This window comes from Ciconia boyciana, chromosome 13, assembly GCF_034638445.1.
Source record: "Ciconia boyciana chromosome 13, ASM3463844v1, whole genome shotgun sequence".
NCBI lineage: Eukaryota > Metazoa > Chordata > Aves > Ciconiiformes > Ciconiidae > Ciconia > Ciconia boyciana.
The window spans coordinates 17489348-17499092 of NC_132946.1; positions in this window are offsets into that span (position 1 = coordinate 17489348).

Consider the following 9745-nt stretch of genomic DNA (forward strand, 5'->3'; position numbering starts at 1 on the left):
CTGAGCACCCTTCATGGGTGGATGTCTCTTCCAGACAACAGAGCTTAAGCCTGGAGCCCACCACTTCTGCGCCACTCAGCATCCTAGAAGAGGATGAACACGGAGAGTTTTGGGGCTGAGGTCTTATTTACATTATATATTAGGCTGAAAAATTAACACCCCATTTATAGGAATAGGGGATGCTCCCCGTGCCTACAGATACTGCTTTACTTAGCAAAAGCAGCCAAATCGACTGGACTGTGGCGTTGTAGGACTTTTATGTATAGCAAATAATAACGGTCTTTAATTAGCTTTATTTACACAATAGATGTCAACGTTGAACACTAAATTAAAAGGGCAGAATGTCCTTAGTGCGAAATGTGATTTTTGAAGCCTGACAACTTAAAAACAGCCGGAAGGTTTTTGCTCAGACTGCCTGGGGAGAAAAATCACCTTTGGCTCAACAAAACAGGAAGAACTTCAAGCCCACAGTCAAAGTTTTTCAAGAAACTAATGAAAATGGAGGATTATAGTTTAAACTGTTTTGCAATCGCTGGCCTCAATCCTGCAGACACTTTTCACACGCGCTTAACTTTACATATGTGGTTATTTTTGCTGACCTGCATGGGATTATTTACACGTGTAGATATAAGCACATGCCTGAGTGTTTACAGAGTGGAGTTTAAACCATAGCATTTGTTACCAAAAAAATGACATTATGTCAAGATCTCCATAATTGGCTCATTGAGATTCTTTATGTTACGAAAAAAAAAAGCTGAGAAATTCAGGAATTAAGATTCCTGAGGCCGTCTCAGATCTGCTCCCTCGTGTGAATAGGATTTTTTGTTGTGCCGGATCATGCATTGGGCCATGAAACTTATTTAGCAGCTATTAAACCCCCCCCCCACCTTTATATAGTTTGAATCTACCGCTCATAGGAAGATATTGTCTGCATTTCTTTCCACTCTCTAATGTATATCAAAGCTAAAAAAAGTACGTTTGGCCACTAGCTGAGCCTGAAAGGTTTCCCCTCGTTGATGGGAAGCAACTAATTGAAAAAAAAATTATTTTTGTAGAATTTTTAAATTTTTTTTATTTTTCTTTTTTATATCATGCGAGTATATTCTGCCATGACACAACTTGTTGAAACCCCCTGAAACAGGAACAAATCACCTCTGCAAACTGTAGTTCTGCCGTTTATCGGCTTGTTTCTGTGCAGAAGCCAAACTGCCATTGAGCTGACTCACATTTTGGCATTTTGTGTTTATATACAAGATGACGATGTTTGCAAGCAATGGGAAAAAAAAGTCGTTCATCGGCACTGCGGTCCCGGCAAAGTCTTTCCCTTCTCTGCCGCGGTGGCAGAGCCTGGGGACGTGGCCAGCGCCCCGGTCCGGTGCAGGGACCATTGCCGTCGCTCTTTGCCATCCGGCACCGGGTGAAGCCAGGGCGTTCCTGCAATCCCCCACATTTTGTCCCAGACCCGTTGCTCGGCCGCCACGACCTGCCGTGTCCCCAGCCAGCCAGGCTCTGGGGCTGCCAGAGTCCCAGATCTACCTGAATTTAGGCATGCCTGGTGCTCCCCCATCCCTCCCCATCCATCCTCACCCTCCGATTGACCCTGTGTGATTCTGCCAGCATCCTTCGTGGCTCTGAAAAGCCAGCTTCGGCTCTCAGGACACTTTTTACATGATCTTTATCACACTAGGTCCAAAATAGTCAATGTCGTATTCCTGGCACCAGTATCTTACCTGCCACAGGGTTTATTTGCCTCGCTGCCGCTCTTTATCTCCAAATCCCTTGCCCTAAGTCTTATCTTGGTTTTTTTTGCCTTTCCCCAGGCAATGTCAGGGGTTTAAGGACCTGCTATGGAAGGGACAGGGACGCTGGCCACGCTGTTTCTAACCTGCCGTGGCATGGCATGCCTAGCTCTACATTGCTGCCGCCCTGACCTGTCTCTCCTGGCATTCCCTAGATTTTAACCGCGGCTTCTGGCCATGCCGCAGTCCTGTCAGTCACTGGGGAGAGGCAGAGGAGGGTCCCCCTTCGGCCCCCGCCGGCACGGCCCTCTCAGTGTCCTCTGGCAAAGGCTGACCCATTGCCACCAGCCCCACATCCCACTCCACGGCATCCTGCCTCGTCCTTCGCTGGGGGAGAACGAACGGCAGCCGGAATAAACCAGGCGGACACCTCCGTGGGAGAACCCTGGCCTGGGATGCAATAACCCCCCGCCCCGCTCTGCTTGCCCCACCACCACGCTTGTCGGCACGGCTCTGCCACAGACCTCGGGGCTGCGCCGGGCCCTGCAGGATCGATAGCCGGGGCTGGCTCTTTGGGAGTGTTTGGCTGAGGTCAGTCGCTGTTGACTTAAGCAGGAGCAGGTCTCAGCTGCTGAAAATCCCATCCAGATCTGCTGCAAGGTGGAAACAAGTTGTTAAACCCTTTATATCGGGGCGGTAGCAGCCCTTCATCAAGCAGAAAGCACAGAGCATTCGGTTTTCTGCCAATGGAGAGGACGGGGGCTCTGCGGGCACCCCCAGAGTTTCTAAATGCTTCTTCACTGTTTCTAAAACTCTTCAGTTTTCTGCTTGAATGAGACAAAAAGATGTGACGAAGCATGATGAAATGTTTCATCTGGGGGTGCTGGTGGGCCTGGTGTGCCGAGGCGCTGCCTATTCCCAGCAGCGGGGTCCGGTGCCGGGAATTCGGGGGGGATTCGGGGTCCAATGGCACCTCCTGGCCATGCTGTGCTCCTCCGGCTGATGGAGATGATGGGGCCGAGCCGGAGGGACCGCCTGGCTTCACAGTGCCAGCGGGCAGCCAGCACTTCTGCTTTTCCCCAGGCTCCCAGCACCTCTCGTCACGGCGCGAGCAGGTACTGGGAGCACCCCTTGCCTGGCAGCCTGGTGGGTTGAGGAGCCCCTCCATGCTCCACTAACGATTTTACTGGGGTGCACCATGCTCATGTACTCGGCTTTGCCGACAAGTCCCCTCCATGGCAGAGCTTTAGCATTCAGTTCCGACCAGGTACGGCTTGCACCCTGCCCCGGCGCCGGCTGCAAAGGAGCAAAGGAGCGACGAGAACATTGGGGACCAGCTAGGCGAGCAGGTACGCTGAGCACAGCCCCGGCTTGGGCTGGGGCTGGGGCTGGGGCTGCAGCTGACACACAATTTCCATCAGTTGCAATGGGTCAGAGGCAGCTGGGGCTCCTTTTCTCCCTGCTCAAGCCCCCGCCATCAGGAGCTGCAGGCAGGATTAAGGAGAAAAAGCAATGTACAGGTCATGGGAAGAGGGAAAACAGAAGCAGCTCGGCCACCGAAGAGGAAATGGTGGGACACAGATGTCGGTGGAAAGCTGAAGCCACTTAGAGAGGATGCATTTACTCTTATTTCCTTCCACCATGGCTTAATTGCAATGTTTTTTAATGACAGATAGGACAGGAGCTGGGCTTCTGCCTCAACACCTCTCCATCCTGCATAAAAGTACTGAATTTAATATTAACAATTAATCACAGCTACCGGGAAGCACCCGGCAGCGTTCCCCATCCCCGTGAGTGTTCGGTTCACGTGCTAAGCCTCATTAATTCCCATCTCCAGGCAAACGGCACCGGAGAGTCACCAGGAAGCAAGGGACTTCCCCGTCCTGCTGAATTTAGACCCAGAGTTTAAGTTGTAGCAGCACCGGCACCCCCTTCCCATCCTTCTGACAGCCTTTGCTGTGAATACAGGGTGGTTTTGGATGCCCCTGGGTAGGAAATGGCCGCTCACCATCAGCTCACCCACCCGTGTTTCGTTTCTCTCCCTATGCCCCGAAAGGCCTCTGGGATAATTCCAGGTCACAGCAGGCTGGCTGAGCTAGGCTGGATCTCAGCTTTGCTGGGACATTGCTGTATTTTCCCTGCTGTTGCTACCACGACTCCCTCTCACATCAGTAGCACTAATTGCTCATTGCATATTTTGCATATGTATATTAGTATTTCTGAACAGCTCGTTTTTGCATCCTGTAGTTAAATGACCACAAATGAACGCGTTAGAAAAGGAGCAGCCAAATGAAATAACGCGTGCGGGAGTGCTGGGCACATATGTAATAATTGCACGGGAATTCACTATAACGTAGCACTGAGCTGCCTCCCTGCTGCCTGGGCTCCCTGGCCAGGAGAAAGCAGCGTGTGAGCACCCTGCAACCCCTCCAGTCTCCCCTCTGCTTTAATGGACACCCCCCCAGGTCCTGGCCCACCATCCACCTCCCTCTTGCCTCTTTCGTTTCCGGCATCCACGTGAGCTTCTCAGTTGAATCACCCACCACCAGCCCTCCGTCCCCCCATTTTGCAGGGGTTACCTTTGCTGGACCCCCCCGTGGGGTGAAAATAACCTTCCCAGGGCTCCGGGCTGCGCTGGCTCCTCTGCCTCTTGCCCTGAACGTCACTCAGGCTTCCTAAAGCAAACGGTGACCTGTTGGGGCCAACATCCAGGCTTGTCCCATCTCTCTCAAGCTGTTGATCCTTTGGGGCATTGCTGGTCCCCCAGCCCCAGGCTCTTCCCAAGGCAGGCAAGGCCAAGCAGTGGGCTTGCTCCCCATCCTTCGCCCCGTCTCCACCGGGAAGGGCCGATGTCACGCGCAAACCCCAATTCTGGGTCCGAACCCCTCTGCAGCCTGCAAATGGGCAATCCTCCTCCCACGGGCATTGACTGAGGGAAGCGTCCCCAAAGCACCCGCACGCTCTTCAGGACAAGGCGTTACTTGCCCTCATGATTCAGTGTCCTGCACATACATATCTCGGGCAAAATCTATTGGGTTTGGGGCTCTGCGCAGAGGTTGTGCTCTGGCTTGAGACAGGGGGTGTTCAGCCGATGTGACCTGAAGCCACACGCTGGTCCTCAACGCTTTAACGTTGAAACTCTTCTGACTCCAAGCAGCGAAGTGGTGATGAAATCTGAGCCTGGCCCCCGCCACGGCACCCCCGGGAGGGGACACCCCGAAGGCTGGGGATGGTGCGAGCCAGGGTGCCCTCTGGGCTGCAGAAAGCTAGGTCCCAAAAAGGAGGGATTTGCATGGAAAGGGTGTCTTGTTTGCTCTGGGGTCTGTAAGCGCAGCTTGAGCCGGTTGGGCAAGCTGCTGCCAGCGGGATGGGTGCATCGGGGAGGGCAGCAGCCCCAGCTCCGTGGTGGACAACTGGGCTGGCAGGTTTTGGGGACCACCTGGGAAGGGAGCAAGAGGTTTGGTAAACATGCCATGTCCACAGGGATCTTGTGATTGCAGCATGGGACATTTCAGGGGCAAGGTTTGGTGGGGTTTTGGCCCCAGTGGGTGCTGGGTGTGCTCCCCCCCACCCATCGGGTGCGTGGGGACAGCAGGGGACAGGCTGGACAGGGATGGTGGCACAGGGAGAGCTCCACCGCGCTGCAGGTGGAGCACCCGGGCTCCCCCGTGGTTCCCAGCAGACCTTTCCAAAGGTTTTAGGTTCTTTTCCGATGAAAGGGGCAATGGATCTCCATGTTCCCCATGTGTGGTCAAAGGCAGGTGATCTGCCACGCAGTGGTTATGGCTGGAGAGGTGTGGAGTTTGGCTGCAAGGAGCTCTGGCCTCGAGCTCACAGCAAGAAAAATCAATCTGCTCAGGTATTCCCTCCTCATCTCTCCCTGCAATGTCCGATGTGATGCCTATAAAAAAACAGAAATCAAATCGACATCATTGCAAATGAGCCACTGGGATATGGGATATTTTCATCTCTGAAATGCAGAGATGCTGTTGAGCGGTTGCGGTTGTGGAGGGCAACCAAAGCAGCAGGGACCGTAAACCCCTTGGCTTGTGTTTGAATATTGGCAATGCCACCGCCAGGCTTTGGGAGACCTTTGGGAAACCTGCTCAAGGTTCCCCTTGCCGGGAGCACCCCGGGCACAGGCAGGATCCGGCTGCCGCAGGGCTCTCGGCAGCACCGGCGGCTCTTCCCCAGCGATGTCTCTAAGATAAATGTTTGTCTTTTCCACCCAAGAGATGCGTCAGAGCCACTGCCAGCACTACGTCTCAATGGAATCGGTTTTCGTTCTGCCAGGAGCGTTACCGGCTCATGATTCACATCTCTAAAGCAGCTTTGGAAGGAAAATGTGCTTCTCGCTAGGCAGACCTTCACACACATCGAGATGCCACAGTTTTTCCAGACTTTCCAAAGGAAGCCACGGCCAAGTGAGACATTCCTTCTCCTCTTCCAGCTTTCTTGGAACAATGTCTTTTGATTAGCAAGCGAGACAGATAGTTGGAAAGACAGACAGACAGAGAGGCCAGGCAGTAGGGTTATAATAAGCAGTTTGCATGAGCCCAGCCTCCGGTGGGAAGGTGCCTCTGTCCATCTTTCGCTGGGTGGCTGGCGAGAGCCCCTGGTGTTCACCGTGATCGCCGACCCCCTGCCCTCCTCCATGGTCACAGACCCCCTGCCTTCCTCCACGGTCACAGACCCCCTGCCCTCCTCCATGGTCCTCAACCCCTTACCTTCCTCCACAGTCACAGACCCCCTGCCCTCCTTCATGGTCCCCAATGCCCTGCCTTCCTCCATGGTCACAGACCCCCTGCCCTCCTCCATGGTCCCCAATGCCCTGCCCTCCTCCATGGTCCTCAACCCCCTGCCTTCCTCCATGATCACAGACCCCTTTCCTTCCTCCATGGTCACAGACCCCATGCCTTCCTCCATGGTCCTCAACCCCCGCCTTCCTCCATGGTCCCTCACACGCTGCCCTGTACCGTGGTCCCCAAGCCCCTTCCCTCTGCCATGGTCCCCAACCCCCTGCCCTCCTCCATGGTCCTCCATGGCTGCAGGTGCTTTTGCCACCAGGGAGAGGACAGAGGCCGCATCCGGCATCTGCGGGGCTCAGCCAGGGCATCCCTGCGGGGCTCTCCCCGAGGCAGCAGCCAGGGTAGGCAGGATGCAAAAGCGATTCTGGCGGGGGGAGAAGTGGCCGCCGCACAGAGCATCCCTGCAGGCAGGCAGCCCACCCTGCCGCCGAGGCGGGCGAGCCATGCGCGGTGCTGCCGGCGAGGCTGAGTCACAGGGCGGCCTGCCCGCCGCGGCGCGCGTGGGCCCACGGCCGTGACTCAGCCCTGTGGCTGCCAGTGCTCGCTGCTGGCCCCACGGCTCCTGCTTCTCCCCGGGGCTTTGTGCCGGAGCCCCCGTGGGTGAATCAGAGCCGGCTTTGTGCCGGGCCCGGGGCACCGCGGTCCCCGGGCGGAGGGAGGGTTGGCTTTTCTCTCCGAGCACTCAGCATGGCGGGGCCTTTGCGAGGGGAGGAGGAGGGGGACCGCACACAAAGGGGGCTTAAAACACATCTCCTGGTGTGGGTGGGAGCAAGGATCTGTCCCACCAGGGAGGATCGCGCTGTCCTGAAGTACAAAGCAAAGGAACTGGGGTTCCCTTTGCTGGTTTGTACCTACGGCACGGGAAGCCAGGTTGGAAAAAACAACCAAATGGCTCCGGCATGGCCAGCAGGTCCCATGTGAGGGACAGGTACGAGACCAGAGTGCGGGAAGGAGACGGGAGCTTGTGCCTCGCTCCCTGTAGCTGCACCCCCCTGGCCACCCCAGCCCCGGCACTCGCACCGCACCAGCAGGAGAAACAAAACAAGCATCTCCAGGGAGTCTCTTTGGAAAATACCAGGTTTTATTAGACAGACTGATGTTCAAGCTGACAGTTTTATCCCAATGCACACAATCACGGGCATCTACGTGGGCCTGTGTCCCAGCTCCCTCCCTCCTGTGATGCTCTCGGGCATAATGCTCACCCTCCCAGTGCTGCAGCCGCGGGGGCTTGGGGTTTCTTGGCAAAATGAAAAGGTCTCCCTGCTCCCCATTTCCACCCCCAGATTCCCAGAGCTCTCCTAAGAAAGGTCAGAGAGCTGGGCTGGGGACCACAGTCCTCTTGGGACTGACAGCCACGTGGATCCCTGGGAGAGAATGCATCTTGGTGTCAGCATCTCCCTGCGTCAGCATGGAGCCGAGTCGGCGTGTGTCACAGGCAGCAGAAAACAGCCCCAGCTTCGGACCACTGCTGCCATTGCTTCGGAAAGAGAACCCTAACGTACGATATCGGGGAGGAAAAATGGTTTTGGCTGTCACAGAGGAGCCCCATCTGAGACATGGGCACCAGGGCTTTGCACAGGGCATGCGGGTGCTAAGGGAAGAGAAAGGGAGGAGAGGAGACAATGAGTGCTGGAGAATAAAGTAAAGAAAAGGAAAACAGAGAAGGGATGGGGAGAACGATGGGAGCAGCCTGAGAGCAGAGCGACGGCGTCTTCGGGTTCAAGGCCATAAGGAGAGTCAGAGCTCCTTCCTGGGACCGGCCTTTCCCTGGGTACCCAGAGCCCACGGGCTTTGGGGGGACAGGGCAGCAAGGAAAGAGATGGCACAATAAGGCACTTGCAAAAGAAACGTTTGATGGCCTTTGCTTGCCGTGACAGTGACACAGTGTGACGGCAGGAACAGTGGCAATATTAGCCCATTTCCGTCGGTGTTTCTATTCCATTAGCTCTTCAGAAAACCATGCAGACTAGCCCGGCAGAGGAGGGCGAGGGGCCAGGAGGAGTGGGTGAGGCAGAGAGGGACACCGATGAGCAACGGGGTCATGTACAAGAAGGCAGAAGGACCAGCAGGGGGGAGCCAGCAGCTCTGGGGCAGGTTTGAGACCTCGCGGCACTGACTCACGAGCTCATCACTTCTCTCCGGGCTGTTCTGGCTGCTGCTGTCTCTGACACTCTGCTTGCCTTCACTCATACCTCCGGTCCCCTCTGCGCTGCAGGCAAAATGCCTCTGCACAAGCCATGCCCCTTCCCATGCTTGGACGTAGATTTGTGTCTTGTCTTCATTAGTTCAAAGGTAGAGTCCTACCATGAAGCAGAGGCAAGGAGCATGGGAATTCCCTGGGGCGACATTCCCCCAGACTCACCTGGCCTCGAGGGGACCTCTTCTTCGCAGCGCCTGGCCTCAGTGCCTGGCGACGTGGGGCTCCCACGGACCTTCTGCCCTAGCCCATGTTCCATTGGGCACACGGAGATGAGGGGCACTGCCCTCCACACCCTTCCCACCACAACAGAGCCTTCCGCTGCCAGCTTTCTCTTTCCCTCTTTCATTCCTTTTGTCTTTTTCTTGCCTCACTCGGCACCTCCATGTCTTCTTGTTCCTGTCAAAGGTAAGTCCCTCTGCTCCAGAGGTTTCCTGGAGAGCGGCACTAGCTGTGGTCATTTGGCAGGAGGAAGGAGAAAGGACATTCAGCAGGTCGTTGGTGGGCTCGAAGGCACCGGTCTCCATCCAGGGCAACATCTGCCTCTTTGTTGGTTTGTGCTCGGCTCGGCAGCCAGCCGTGCTGGCCGTGAGGGCCAAGTGATGAGGCCACCCCTAATCCCCCGGCTTTCACTGCCAGGTTTCAAGGTCAGCTGTCCACGGGGAACCTCACCCTGCTCGGGTGCTTCCGAAGTAATACTCCTTCTCCAAAGTATCTCAGAAGTATTCCAAAGTAATACTCCCAGGACTGAGCACCAATGCACAGAGATGAGCCAACAAAATCATGGCTAAAATGGGGGAAGTTTGGCAAACAAGCCAGAGAAACCTGCTCGGGTTGTCCTACGCAGAACAGATCAGCAGATGGGCAAAAAGGATGCAGCTAGTGACCGCCCGTTCCTGCCTCCCTCCCCAGAGCACAAAAACACGGGGGTCTGACTCTGAGAAAACAGCAACAACGACTTGAAGAAGGTCAAACTGCCAAACCCTGAACCCTCGGAGCCC